The sequence below is a fragment of the Bombina bombina genome, chromosome 2 (genome assembly GCF_027579735.1).
Source record: "Bombina bombina isolate aBomBom1 chromosome 2, aBomBom1.pri, whole genome shotgun sequence".
Taxonomy (NCBI): domain Eukaryota; kingdom Metazoa; phylum Chordata; class Amphibia; order Anura; family Bombinatoridae; genus Bombina; species Bombina bombina.
Window position 1 is genome coordinate 31,253,279 of NC_069500.1, and position 16,288 is coordinate 31,269,566.

The following is a 16,288-nucleotide window of genomic DNA, read 5'->3' on the forward strand; positions in this document are numbered from 1 at the left end:
GGACCAGGAGCGGAGGAGGAGGAGCAGTGCGTCGGGTATATCTATTCTTGATGTAAGGCTTGAGTAGTAAGGTGTGGAAGACAGGGTGTATGCGCAGGGTTTTGGGCAAGGCCACTTTGTAGGCAACGGGAGACAGTCTTTTCAGGACTTAATATGTTGAGTAGAGACCCAAACACGTTCACCTACCGAGATGAAACGTACAGAAGCTCTATGATGATCAGCAAACTTATTGTATCTAGAAACAGCTGAACGCAGCTGAGAGCGAATATGTTGCCAATGAGTGGTGAGTTCAGTAACATGTCGGTCTGCAGCAGAAACCCCAGTGGACTGAGCAGAATGAGGGAAGACACAAGGTTGATATCCTGCTGCAGCTTGAAACTGAGAACATTGTAGAGAAGAGTGCCAATGAGTATTTCTTGCCAGCTCAGCTAGGGGTAACAACTCAGACCAGTTGGTATGGAAAGAGTTGACAAAGGCTCTAACGTGGACCTCGAGATCCTGGTTTACTCTCTTACGCCTAGATTTAGAGTTCTGCGTTAGCCGTCCAAACCAGCGTTAAGGGCTCCTAACGCTGCTTTGACCCCCCTATCCGGCAAGAAGAGGTCCAGAAGAGGGTCCGAAGTCTTCATCCTATCCGGCAAGAAGAGGACATCTGGACCGGTAGACATGTTCATCCAGGCGGCGTCTTCTATCTTCATCCATCCGGCGCAGAGCGGGACCATCTTAAAGCAGCCGACGCGGATCTATCCTCTTCTTCCGGCGACTCCCGACGAATGAAGGTTCCTTTAAGTGACGTCATCCAAGATGGCGTCCCTCGAATTCCGATTGGCTGATAGGATTCTATCAGCCAATCGGAATTAAGGTAGGAAAAATCTGATTGGCTGATTGAATCAGCCAATCACATTCAAGCTCAGTCTGATTGGCTGATTGGATCAGCCAATCAGATTGAGCTCGCATTCTATTGGCTGATCGGAACAGCCAATAGAATGCAAGCTCAATTTGATTGGCTGATTGGATCAGCCAATCGGATTGAATTTGAATCTGATTGGCTGATTCAATCAGCCAATCAGATTTTTCCTACCTTAATTCCGATTGGCTGATAGAATCCTATCAGCCAATCGGAATTCGAGTGATGCCATCTTGGATGACATCACTTAAAGGAACCTTCATTCATCGGGAGTCGCCGAAAGAAGAGAATGCATCCGCGTCGGCTGCTTCAAGATGGTCCCGCTCTGCGCCGGATGGATGAAGATAGAAGATGCCACCTGGATGAACATGTCTACCGGTCCGGATGTCCTCTTCTTGCCGGATAGGATGAAGACTACGGACCCTCTTCTGGACCTCTTCTTGCCAGATAGGATGAAGACTTCGGACCCTCTTCTGAACGAATCAGTGATACCCGGCGTGGTGAAGATAAGGTAGGGAGATCTTCAGGGGCTTAGTGTTAGGTTTTTTAAGGGGTGTTTGGGTTAGATTAGGGGTATGTGGGTGGTGAGTTGTAATGTTGGGGGGGTATTGTATGTTTTTTTTAAATGCAAAAGAGCTGTTTTCTTTGGGGCATGCCCTGCAAAAGGAACTTTTAAGGGCTGGTAAGGTAAAAGAGCTGTTAACTTTTTATTTTAGAATAGGGTAGGGCATTTTTTTATTTTGGTGGGCTTTGTTATTTTTTTAGGAGGCTTAGAGTAGGTGTAATAAGTTTAAAATTCTTGTAATCTTTTATTATTTTTTGTAATTTAGTGTTTGCTTGTTTTTTGTAATTTAGTTTAGTTGATTTAATTGTAGATAATTGTAGGTAGTTTAGTTAATTCATTTATTGATAGTGTAGTGTTAGGTTTAATTGTAACTTAGGTTAGGATTTATTTTACAGGTAATTTTGTAATTATTTTAACTAGGTAGATATTAAATAGTAAATAACTATTTAATAGCTATTGTACCTAGTTAAAATAAATACAAAGTTGCCTGTAAAATAAATATAAATCCTAAAATAGCTACAATATAATTATTTGTTATATTGTAGCTATATTAGGGTTTATTTTACAGGTAAGTATTTAGTTTTAAATAGGAATAATTTGTTTAATAAGAGTTAATTTATTTCATTAGATAAAAATTATATTTAACTTAGGGGGGTGTTAGTGTTAGGGTTAGACTTAGATTTAGGGGTTAATACATTTATTAGAATAGCGGCGAGGTCCGGTCGGCAGATTAGGGGTTAAAACTTGAAGTTAGGTGTCGGCGATGTTAGGGAGGGCAGATTAGGGGTTAATACTATTTATTATAGGGTTTCTGAGTCGAGAGTGAGGCGGTTTAGGGGTTAATACATTTATTATAGTGGCGGCGAGGTCCGGTCAGCAGATTAGGGGTTAATAAGTGTAGTTAGGTAGCGGCGACGTTTAGGGGGGCAGATTAGGGGTTAATAAATATAATATAGGGGTCGGCGATGTTAGGGGCAGCAGATTAGGGGTACATAGCTATAATGTAGGTTGCGGCGGTGTACGGAGCGTCAGAGTAGGGGTTAATAATAATATGCAGGGGTCAGCGATAGTGGGGGCGGCAGATTAGGGGTTCCTAAGTGTAAGGTTAGGGGTGTTTAGATTCAGGGTTCATGTTAGGGTGTTAGGTGCAGACTTAGGAAGTGTTTCCCCATAGGAAACAATAGGGCTGCGTTAGGAGCTGAACGCTGCTTTTCTGCAGGTGTTAGGTTTTTTTTCAGCTCAAACTACCCCATTGTTTCCTATAGGGATATCTTGCACGAGCAAGTTTTTGAAGCTGGCCGCGTCCGTAAGCAACACTGGTATTTAGAGTTGCAGTGGCGGTAAATTATGCTCTACGCTCCCTTTTTGGAGCCTAACGCAGCCTTTCAGAGAACTCTAAATACCAGCATTGTTTAGAAGGAGCGGGGGGAAAAAACATGCATAGCTAACGCACCCCTTCTAACGCAAAACTCTAAATCTAGGTGTCAGTTAGTCCATTGGTCTGGGGGTGATAGGCAGAAAAAAAGGAAACAGTGGTTCCAATAAACTTACAAAAGGCTCTCCAAAAGGTAGAGATGAAGTGTGGACCTCTGTCGGAAACAATATTTGCAGGAATGCCATGAAGTCGTATCACATGCAAGAGAAAAAGAGATGATAATTCTTGGGCAGAAGGCAGTTTTTTAAGGGTACAAAATGAGCCAGTCTGGAAAACCGATCCACCACATCCCAGATAACTGTATGGTGGTCAGAAGTAGGGAGGTCCACAATGAAGTCCATTGTTATGTGTGTCCATGGTTGTCTGGGAACGGAAACTGGTTGGAGCAAGCCAGGAGGCAAGGATCAGGGAGTTTTGTTGGCAGCACATGTTGTGCAGGCTTTCACATAATCCTGAGCATCAGACTTCTAAGTAGGCCACCATACATGTTGGGAAAGATGCTTAAAAGTCCTTGTCAAACCAGGATGTCCTGAGAGTTTATTATCATGAGCCCAGGAAAGCACAGGAGTGCGTAGGTTCAGAGGTACAAAAAAGATATCAGAAGCGACGGGGCTTCAGAAAGTTTACTAGACTGGGCACATTGCAGTCATTGAAGAAGGGTGGTATTCAGTTTGGCAACCACACAGGAGGGAGGTATGATGTGTTCAATAGGAGCTTCAGAGGAATCACTTGAGTGAGGAAACTGACGGGAAAGGGCGTCAGCCTTCTTGTTTTTGGTCCCAGGAAGATAAGAGACCACAAAGTTAATACGGGAAAAGAACAAGGCCCACCTGGTCTGTCGAGGATTGAGGTAATGAGCAGTCTCTAGGCAAGTCAGATACTTATGGTCAGTGAGAATCTGAATGGAATTGGCGCTGTCCTCTAACCAATGATGCCATTCAGTCAAGGCCATCTTAATGGCTAAGAGTTCACGATTGCCCACATTGTATATCCTCTCAGCAGGAGTAAAGCGTTTAGAGAAACAGGGTACAGGGTGCGAGTTGGAGGTTAAAGGATCCCTTTGGGTTAGAACTGCTCCAGTCCCTATCTCAGAGGCATCGACCTCTAAAGTGAACTGTAGGTCAGGATGGCAGAGAACAGGAGCAGAACAGAAAGCCTTTTTTTAGATGAGAGAAGGCATTAATGGCTTCAGGAGGCCAATGTTTACAGTCTTTGTTCCGTTTTGTCAATTCAGTGAGTGGAGCAACTGTATGAGAAAAGTTCTTTATAAACTTGAGGTAATAATTGGAGAACCTCAAGAATCTCTGTAATTCCTTTAATGAAGTAGGTTGAGGCTATTTTAAAACTGCGGTGAGTTTAGCAGGATCCATGGCAAAACCTTCCTTCGAGATGACATAACCAAGGAACTGGATCTGAACTTGGTCAAACTCACATTATTCTTGTTTGGCTACCAAAGAATGTTCTCTGAGACATTGAAGTACCTGTCTCATGTGTTAATGATGCTCCTCCAGAGTGGAAGATAAAATAAGGATGTCGGACTTCCGATGGGTGGATCTAGAAGATAGCCGCAAGCTTCTGTTGCTCTGAAGAAATCCTCTTCTTATCTTTTACCAGATTGCCATCATTCTAAGCCATCTGTATCTCCCTTGACACATAAGTTGTCCAGGAACCTTAAGCAGATAGAAGAAATCTATTCTCTTCTACCCTGGAAGGCATTTTACTAAAATAGAACCCACAAAGGACTTTGTATATGTTGACTTCCCGCCTACTGATCTTCAAACAATTAAATCAGTGTGTGTATCACTGCCGCACAGATACTTGCAGTTTTTATGCCCGCAATTGATCGTTTATCCCACAGCTATGAGAGACTGCATAAAATGGTTCGAGCCACTGGAAGGTCCTACCCCACCAAAAAAACGGCAAACCTGCAAATTGGCTCTTCAGCACGAGACCTGAGAAACTCACTACCCACTCGCTTGCAAAGGTCCACTGTGACTGATAATCCAAGTGTTATTTGCTCCGGCCCGGCCGCAACACCTCTACCACATTATATAATGGAGGGTTTGACTCCTCTGAACTCATCCACTACGACACCATTCTTAGTACAAGCAGTGAACCCCATTTTGGAGGCCAGGAGTCCAAGCAACGTTAATGCATCATCAAACTGTATGGAAGTGCCGATGGCGACCGAACCCTCCTGCAAAACAGCGCCCGACACTACTTGCATGCCAAACATGTATAAGAGAAGGAGCGGTCTTGACTCACTACTGGCCTGCCTCGCTGACCCGCTGCAGGATCATCACTTGGAGCAACAGCACAACAAGCTAATCTTACTATGCCTGCCTGCAAATACAACAGGGGAGAACGCATCTGAACACCCCCTTCAGCGCTCACAGCCCTTTCTGTCAGGGAAGCTGCTCTTTCCACGCTGCCCTGTATTTCATCCTAGATGGTTGTCGGACCTGTGTGGTCGATCATTGGCCTTGGGCAAAGTAGGTGTCGGCTAGAGTGAGAGGATCACGCACGACTTGACTTCCATGTGTTTGGACTAACAGGCTATCGGGCTACATCACACTGGACAATACACAATGTTGAGTTGTATTAAACGCTGATCCCCACATGGATCAATCTTCATTGTAAATAGGTTAGACAGTTTATGTTGTTGTCCTCTTTTTCCTTGTTTGTTATTATTTTTATTTATTTATTCTTAATTTGTATTGGGTCTTTTATCAAACTCAAAGCTATTAGTCATTCTCAGCCACACCTATATATGTTTGATATACTGGGATATCTAAAATATGTTAAATTTTGGCCGCTTCCAATGCATACTATATGTTTGTTTTTTAACTTATGGAAATTAATTTGCAGAAACAGTTCAAATGTAATGATGTCATTTTGCTTATATTTGTTTACGGGCATGTGTTTGGGAACAGGCCAAGTGTGGCAACTTGTTGCTTTCAGAATTTAACGCATAACTATATTTAATAATACTAATTCCCACAAGGGTTTTTTCTAGGCTTGACACACCGAACCTATAAAAGATTGCATCGCGACTTCTTCCCTAGGGATCCAACTAAGCTTACCACATCCAGGCTTAACATAAATATACTTATACAAGTCCATCCACATACTCAAAGTCTTACAGATAAAGTGTTTGCATCGCAATTTACCTCAGTATATTGGGTTCAGAGTTAACTCTACACATCCCTATATCTATCATGTTTTGTTTCTGTACCTTATTACCCCTTTGGGTTAAACCTTTACTGAATTTTAAGTTTAGATACAGGTGTTAGCTGAATTGCAAACATTTATTTATATCATAGGAATTTAAACATCCACTAGATCGCCATTGCAAGTAATAATGTGATATTAGCTTGTTCGCATTGGGTTGTTTTGTTTTGTTTTTGTATAGTTTAGTTTTGTTTAATTTAAAAAAAATAGAGGCATAGGTTCCGCACACAATGATACCTGTATAGGCCCTCGTGTCTCTCTCAATATTTGGACTTCTTTTGCATAGTAGTAACGGCTTAAATCTAGACCATGTATACTCATAAATAACCTCTGCTACAACAATTCTTTATTCTTTATTTGCTATACACTTGCTAACATATGGACATTTAAAACATCACGTCTGTTTCAGAAACTTGATTGTAACATTTTGATGGCTCTATTCTTCGTATGTATACATGTGTTTATCAGTACCTATGCTTCTTCAATAAAAAAGAATTTAAAAAAATAAGGATGTCATCCAAGTAGACAATAACAGTGCGATTGAGGAGGTCAGGGAAGACATTGTTGACAAATGCCTGGAAGACTGCAGGGGCGTTATATAGCCCAAAGGGGATTACAAGGTGTTCGTAATGCCCTGATCTTGTGTTGAAGGCTGTCTTCCATTCGTGGCCTGGGAAGATACGAATCAGATTGTATGCCCCACGTAAGTCCAGCTTGGTGATGAAGCAAGCATTCTGGAGTGAGTCATACAGTTTAGTGATGAAAGGAATGGGATAGTGATTCTTGATAGTTATGTTGTTCAAGGCCCTGTCGATACAGGGTCTGAGCCCACCATCCTTCTTACTGACGAAAAAGAAGCCTGCCCTAGCAGGAGAGGAGGAAGGGCAGATAAAACCTTTAGCAAGGTTCTCTTGGATGTACTCCTCAAAGGACTTGGTTTCAACTTTGGAGAGTAGGTAAGTCCTCCCTTTAGGAAGTAGGGCTCCGGGAAAGAGGTCGATTCAATGGTAAATTGTGCCACAGTCCTATTGCCCTGGTGGAGATCCAGGAGGGAAAACTCTGCAGCAGAAGTACGGCAGAAGTCCCAAACACAGAAGATAATGCAGAAATGAAAGTATCAGCATCGTTTAGGAGTGGAGCATTCTGTTCCAAAAGGGGAGAGACCCAGGCTAGTGCCTTATTTTTCAGTAAGGAAACAATAAAGGTGACCCTTGACTGGTGAGACTGAAAGGTGTGAGGATCATTGCGGAAGTGCAGCCTGTACTGGTTAAGAAAAACCCCTACAATCAGTAATACCTTCATATTTGTCAGGCAATGGTATCCGGGGTATACTTCCAGAAGCAGGGGAGGAAGCTGCAGTACTAGGAGCAGAGACTGGCGGTAGAACAACAGGAGCGGTATTCCTCGCTGCAACAAGTGAAGAGAGTTGAGCGGTTATAGCCTCTAGTTTGGAATCCACACTCTGCAACTGTACGGTATGGGTTCCCAACATCTGTCCTTAAAGATAAACTGCTCTTGCTACATCATCTGGCTCCATGGCCCAAGTATAATGAAATGCTTGTGGGATATTCCACTATCAGACCGAACTTGGCCATTAGTCTTGTTATCCCGGCGTCAAGCCGTAATGATAGGGAATATCCCAGAGCAGAGAAAGTTCGCAAGATGAGGTAAGTGGTACTCACTATAGGCAGGATAGTCTTTGGTGGCAACATGCAGGAAATCAGTGGTTAGGTAGTTCAAGGGTAGATCACTTGAAGGAATGAAGACAACAGGATAGCCTTTGACTGCAGCAGGTAAATAAATCAGTGGTAAGGCGGTTCAAGGATAAACCACTAGAAGGGTTAGGCAGGCAGAGTTTGGCAACAGTAAGGCAGTCCAAGGGTAAACCACTAGAATGGTCAGGCAGGGTTTTGCAACAGTAAGGCAGTCCAAGGGTTCAAGGGATAAACAGGTAGAGTTGTCAGACAGGCAATGTTCAGCAACAGTATGGCAATCCAGTATTTTAGTGGTTAAGCAAGCAGAGTAGTCAGACGGACAGAGTTCATTAACAGTGAGGCAATCCAGTACTTTAGGGGTTAAGCAAGCAGAGTAGTCAGACAGGCAGAGTTCATTAACAGCGAGGCAATCCAGTACTTTAGGGGTTAAGCAAGTAGAGTAATCAGACAGGTAGAGTTCGTTAACGATATAGAAATCCAGAATACAGTAATCTATCACACCCAGGAGCACACAAAGTAACACCTATACTTGGGCAGTGATAGATTGTTACAGAGCAACTTACATAGGCACTGGATTCGCACCACAGGGGATCCCGACCAGCTTCAGAGAGAGGAGCGTGCTGATGATGTCAGCGCAGCATGCAACAGGAGCTGACACAGCCCCTGACAATGAGCAGGGTAGCAGGCGCTGCGCCCCTAGCAACAGCTAAAGTGGCGTGACACTGGGTTGGTAATTGATTGACTCAACATAAAGTCCCTCTAGCCTACCCTATGCTTTCCCTTGTATTCCAGATACTCACAACTTATATATCCAACTAACCAGCTAACCCCCTACCCTATCCACACTTCCCTATATTGCATAACAATACATAAAGCAGCTTCCCATAAAATAGCCTTCAGATATAACAATAAACAACACCACACACAAGACTAAAGCAAAGCAAAACTTAACGTATGGCGACATCTAAAAAAAACAATCACTATTACTATAGACACACAAAATGTAAAAGGCTTTCTCTCAGCTGGGAAATGGTCAATAGCATACCATGACTTCTACAAAAAAGAAATAGACGTAATTTTAAGACAGGAAATACATTTTCAGGAGAAAAAAAACAACAACTTATCAACAAAATATTATAATGTTAACTTCCTAAGTTCTGGCCCTGACAAAAAAAAAGTGGGGTATGTATATCATTTAAAAAGAACACCTCATTTGAACATCTACATAAATACCAAGATAAGGAAGGCAGAATGTTGGTTATAGTGGGCATTTACTTTAGATCTCCTATCATGATCGCTAACATCTACGTACCAATAGACATACCCCAGCATTTTTTAGAACAGTTACAACACCACTATAGACATAGCCAAAGGCCCTATACTTGTAGGATGGGACTTAAACTTCCCACTATGACCACTATGACACCTCAACAGGCAAGTTGTATCTAAGACACTCTCAGCTTAAAGCTAATTGGACAGTACTGTCCTCGATATCACTCTTTGATACATGTATAGTGGTCCACCCCACTCAAAAAGACCACTTTTTTCTCTCATCCCCAACGTAGTTATACCAGACTAGATTACATTTTTTGCAGTCAAAATATGCTAACAAAGTTAATAACCTCTAAAATATCCCAAACACCATGGTCATATCATGTAATGGTTCTCAGTACTTTTTTAGTGGTCATCAAAGCCCCCAAACAGAGCATATTGGAGGTTAAATGACTATATATTTACTGACTCGAAAATAGTAGAATCAATATCTAAAAGCACAACTGAGTTCTTTCACATCAACAAACCACAGGACACATCGGCCTCCAACAATTGGGAGGTTTATAAGTGCTTTGTAAGAGGTGAATTAATAAAACACACTTTGACTATTAGAAAATTACAATCAAATCAATATACTGAACTAACAACTACACTTATGTCTGCAGAACAGAAACACAAACAGAACCCAACATCAGAGCAAACATTAACGGACGTCACTATCGCAAGAGAAAATATAAACACATATTTAATTAGGCATGCACAAATGCGAGCCTTGACCACTAAAGCAAAATATTACATAGAAAGCAACAAGGCAGGACGATTATTAGTCAGATCCATAAAAAAAATAAGTTAGCCACGCATATCAAAAGCATCTCCAGCCCGTCAGGACACACACATCATAATTATGAAGATATAGTACACTGCTTTGATAAATACTAAGCCTCCCTAAATAATCTACCATCTCATGCAACTTCACCTGAAACAAAGTAAACGCCATTCAGAACTACCTATCACAAGTAGAGGTCACTGCCCTAACAGACACAAACTTGACCTTGACTCCCCGATCACATTACAAGAGATATTAGATGTTATCAAAAGCTTACCTTCAGGCAAATCCCTAGGTCCCGATGGTCTTACCACAAAATTCTTCCAACTCTTTAAGAAACAACTGGGTTTACCATTACTTACTCTTTTTCAAACAATAGACAATGAACAACATTCCCCACAATCTCTCTTAGAAGCCGTAATCACAGTCATACCTCAACCTGGATGACCAACCGACAGAGTCCGCAACTATAGACCCATCTCATTAATCAACATTGACGGAAAAATTTACACAAAAATACTCGCAAACAGACTAAATAAATTACTTCCTAGCCTCATACACCCAGACCAAGTGGGGTTCGTCCTTGGCAGAGAAGCCAAGGACAATACCACAAGAATACGCCAAACACTGCAAGACGCCACGGACAAAAATACCACATTACTACTCTTGAGCACTGACGCTGAAAAAGCTTTTAACAGAGTGGACAGGGAATTCATGTGGTCCTCTCTGTCAAAATTTGGCTTAACCCATAAATTTATTTATCACACGTATACAAGCGTTATATACAAACCCATTGGCTAAAGTGCGAGCCAATAATACATCATCCATACCTTTCCCTATTAAAAAATGACACAAGACAAGGATGCCCGCAGTCCCCACTCCTTTTTGCCCTAGCAGTACAAATTTTGCATCACAAATAAGGACACAGAACGAGATCATCGACCTAGAGTTCGGAGATATCAAACAAAAATACCTCCTATTTGCAGATGACATAATTTTACACTACGTTCCCCTAAAACCTCAATACCTGCATTATTGTGGACTCTAACCAACTACAAAAAAGTCTCAAACTTCTCTATCTCCATGGAGAAGTTGGCTTACATTCCCATTAACCTCACAGACATAGAAAAACACTACTTAGTGCATAACACCAAATTCCCAACTGCCAATACTATTAAATACCTAGAACCCCACATACCAGCAATTCCAACAGACTTATTTGATTTCAACTATCTCACACTCCAAAATGAATCCTTCAAACGGCTAGAAGTCTGGCATAAACAGGGTCACTTGTCATGGCTAGGGCGCATAAACACAATTAAGATGATGATAGTCCCAAAGTATCTATACATGTTTCAAACACTCCCAATAGCTCTCCCATACTGATGCCTAGCCACACAACAAAAAAATGATAAACTAATTTATCTGGTGCTAAAAAAACCAAGAATAACAAAACACACACTATACGTAAGTAAAAAAAATGGTGGCCTAGGAGTTCCAAATCTGACAAATTATTATAAAGCAACCCACCTATCTCACATTGTGGCATGGAACCACAACAAACACAACAAAATATGGGTACAAACAGAGGCACATTTATCTAACTTACCACACTTGAGAGACATATGTTGGCTACCCAAAACAAATAGACCCGTCAATACATCATTCAACGTCTACATTACAGCAACTCTAGAGGAGTGGGATAAACTTTTTAAAAACTCCCCACACATATCCACCCCCATATCACCATTAACCCCCCCTTACTTAACAATCAACTGTGCATAACAGTAAATCACTTTCCACACCAATTAGACAAAATACACCACAACCTCCCTGCTTACCTTCTATCTTGTGATGGCAGTATCAAAGACCAGAACACTCTCAAGAATGGAATTGGCCCCCCATTCTATAAATGGTTTCCATATCTCCAAATCAGACACACCATAAATACCAGTCTACTTAAACCTCACATGCTAAGACAACACACACCCTTTGAAATTTTATGCACATCTACAAGTAGAAACAAAGCCCACATATTTATCATCTACAAGATGCTCCAATGTTCCTTCCCTAATAAATTACCATCCTACATCACCAAATGGGAATCTGAATTACAAACACAACTGTCTTAAACACAATTGGATTCTATTTTCACAACAACCTTAAAATTCTCCTTATCTTCTATAATAGTTGAGTTCAATTACAAAATCTTATTTAGGTGGTACCTAATACCACACAAATTACACTGTATTTTCCCAAACACATCCCCTAAATGATGGAGAGGATGTGGAGAAATAGGCACATTAACTCTCACTAACATTTGGTATACCTCCCCCACCCTCACAGAATATTGCGAAAAAATAGAAGATATAAACCAAATCCTGGGTACAGCAATATCTTTAAACCCCAAGATAATTCTTCTTAACCTTTACCCAAAATTAACCTGCACCTATCGCAAAAAACTACTTCAGTGTATGCTCAACTGCTCAAAAAGATTAATACCAAGGCTTTAGAAAAAACGTCAAACTCCAACTCATGCACAATGGCTACTCGAAGTAGACCATATCCTTAAAGGGAAACTGAACCCAATTTTTTTTTCTTTCGTGATTCAGATAGAGCATGCAAATTTAAGCAACTTTCTAATTTACTTCTATTATAAGTTGTTATTCGTTCTCTTGCTATCTTTATTTGAAAAAGAAGGCATCTATGCTAAGGAGCCAGCAAATGTTTGGTTCAGGACCATGGACAGTACTTGTTTATTGGTGCTGTCTAAACAGCAAGGACAACCCAGGTTGTTCACCAAAAATGGGCCGGCATCTAAACTTACATTCTTGCTTTTCAAATAAACATACCAAGAGAATGAAGAAAATTTGATAATAGGAGTAAATTAGAAAGTTGCTCAAGATTGCATGCTCTATCTGAATCACAAAAGAAAAAATTTGGGTTCAGTGTCCCTTTAAACTGGAAAAAATACATTATAGCTATATGGGTAGAACCAACTTCATATTGGATATTATATTTCTCTGGGAACAAAGCACATTAACCCGATGAACTTAAGACCTAGAACTTTATTAACACCATCATACACAGAGCCCCAGCTCAAACATAGCTTTAACTTGTGTGAATAAAGATCGCTACTATAGATAAGCAACCAAACAGGGAACAACAACATTAAGTTTCTACACAACCACCACAAATAAAATGTATTGTTGTGTTATAACGATCTTTTCCCATCTACCTTCCTCTACTCCTTATTAGTGATGTTGCGAACTTAAAATTTTCCGTTTGTGAACGGCGAATGCGAACTTCCGCAACTGTTTGCGAACGGGCGAACCGGGCGAACCGCCATTGACTTCAATAGGCAGGCGAATTTTAAAACCCACAGGGACTCTTTCTGGCCACAATAGTGATGGAAAAGTTGTTTCAAGGGTACTAACACCTGGACTGTGACATGCCGGAGGGGGATCCATGGCAAAACTCCCACGTAAAATTACATAGTTGATGCAGAGTCTGGTTTTAATCCATAAAGGGCATAAATTACCTAACATTCCTAAATTGTTTGGAATAACGTGCTTTAAAACATCAGGTATGATGTATCGATCAGGTAGTGTAAGGGTTACGCCCGCTTCACAGTGCCAGACCAAGCTCCCCGTTTAACGCACCGCAAACAACCGCAAACAGTCCATTTGCACAACCGCAAACTCCCCATTTGTACAAGGTTGGATACCAAGCTAGCCATGTCCCGTTCCTTGTCCTCACTGATGTCATTGAAGGTCTCTTCCTCCACCCAGCCACGTACAACACCAAGGGTCCCCGAAAGGTGACAACAAGCCCCCTGGGACGCCTGCTGTGTTTGGTCTTCCACCTCCTCAAAGCCACCTTCCTCCTTTGACTCCTCTTTTTCAGACTCCTCTCTCTGCATTGCCTGTCTCTGCGTTATTATAAGGTGTGTTAAGTAGTACTATTCCTATCAGTTTAATCCCTGTTCCGTCCCCTATCAGGGGACGTGTATATGGCATGGATTTTAGGAACCGGGAGATGGAAAAAGATGCTTGGTCGGTCCTCCTACTTCAAATTTGGGGCACTGCGCGTGCAATCGTGGCCGGACTTTTAGCCGACGGACATTTGGCAGACGGACATTTGGCCGATGGACATTTGGCTGAAACACAAGTGGCTGTCAGATAACAGTCCGGCCACGAGATAGATAGATTTGATAGATAGATAGATAGATAGATACATAGATACATAGATACATAGATTAGATAGATAGATCAATAGATGCAATAGTTACATTTGATAGATACGATAGATAGATAGATAGATAAATAGATATATTTGATAGATAGATAGATAGATAGATAGATAATTTCCCAGACAGAGAATTACAAGACGTGCGGTCTGGGACCCATGGTAATGTTCCCAGAGGCAGTTGCGGCACTTGGGAACGTGTATATGGCATGGATTTTAGGAACCGGGAGATGGAAAAAGATGCTTGGTCGGTCCTCCTACTTCAAATTTGGGGCACTGCTCGGGCAATCTACTGTGCCACCAGATATGAGTGGTGTGTTAAGTAGTACTATTCTTATCAGTTTAATCCCTGTTCCGTCCCCTATCAGGGGACGTGTATATGGCATGGATTTTAGGAACCGGGAGATGGAAAAATATGCTTGGTCGGTCCTCCTACTTCAAATTTGGGGCACTGCGCGTGCAATCGTGGCCGAACTTTTAGCCGACGGACATTTGGCAGATGGACATTTAGCCGACGGACATTTGGCCGAAACACAAGTGGCTGTCAGATAACAGTCCGGCCACGAGATAGATAGATTTGATAGATAGATAGATACATAGATACATAGATTAGATAGATAGATCAATAGATGCAATAGTTACATTTGATAGATACGATAGATAGATAGATAGATAGATAGATAGATAAATAGATTTGATAGATAAATAGATAGATTTGATAGATAGATAATTTCCCAGACAGAGAATTACAAGACGAGCGGTCTGAGACCCATGGTAAGGTTCCCAGAGGCAGTTGCGGCGCCAGAGGACGTGTATATGGCATGGATTTTAGGAACCGGGAGATGGAAAAAGATGCTTGGTCGTCCTCCTACTTCAAATTTGGGGCACTGAGCTTGCAATCTACTGTGCCACCAGATATGAGTGGTGTGTTAACTAGTACTATTCTTATCAGTTTAATCCCTGTTACGTCCCCTATCAGGGGACGTGTATATGGCATGGATTTTAGGAACCGGTTGATGGAAAAAGATGCTTGGTCGGTCCTCCTACTTCAAATTTGGGGCACTGCGCGTGCAATCTACTGTGCCACCAGATATGAGTGGTGTGTTAAGTAGTACTATTCTTATCAGTTTAATCCCTGTTACGTCCCCTATCAGGGGACGTGTATATGGCATGGATTTTAGGAACCGGGAGATGGACAAAGATGCCTAGTCGGTCCTCCTACTTCAAATTTGGGGCACTGCTTGTGCAATCTACTGTGCCACCAGATATGAGTGGTGTGTTAAGTAGTACTATTCTTATCAGTTTAATCCCTGTTACGTCCCCTATCACGGGACGTGTATATGGCATGGATTTTAGGAACCAGGAGATGGAAAAAGATGCTTGGTCGGTCCTCCTACTTCAAATTTGGGGCACTGCGCGTGCAATCTAATGTGCCACCAGATAGCAGTGGTGTGTTAAGTAGTACTATTCCTATCAGTTTAATCCGTTACATGCCTTTTTTTTGGTTTGGTTTTTGAAGCCACAGTGCAGCACCAGAGGCCAGAAAAATTTGGCAAGTACACATGCCTGAAAAATTAGGTATTGTTGCAGCCGCTGCTGTAGCAGCGGCCAGAAAAATTGATGTTTGTTTCCCAGGCAGAAAGTGCCCTAAAACATTGCGGTTTGAACCCTAGTTGGTGGCGGATAAGTCACGCAAGTCATCCGGCATTCGAAGATAAAATACAGCAGCATGTGGACCATTTTTAGCCCAAGGCAGCTCATCTCATCAGGCCTTTTTTACTCGAATGCATCGCCCAATGTCAGTCCCTTCGGGATCCATCCCTCATTCATCTTAATAAAGGTGAGGTAATCGAGACTTTTTTGACCTAGGCGACTTCTCTTCTCAGTGACAATACCTCCTGCTGCACTGAAGGTCCTTTCTGACAGGACACTTGAAGGGGGGCAGGCCAGAAGTTCTATCGCAAATTGGGATAGCCTAGGCCACAGGTCAAGCCTGCACACCCAGTAGTCAAGGGGTTCATCGCTCCTAAGAGTGTCGAGATCTGCAGTTAAGGCGAGGTAGTCTGCTACCTGTCGGTCGAGTCGTTCT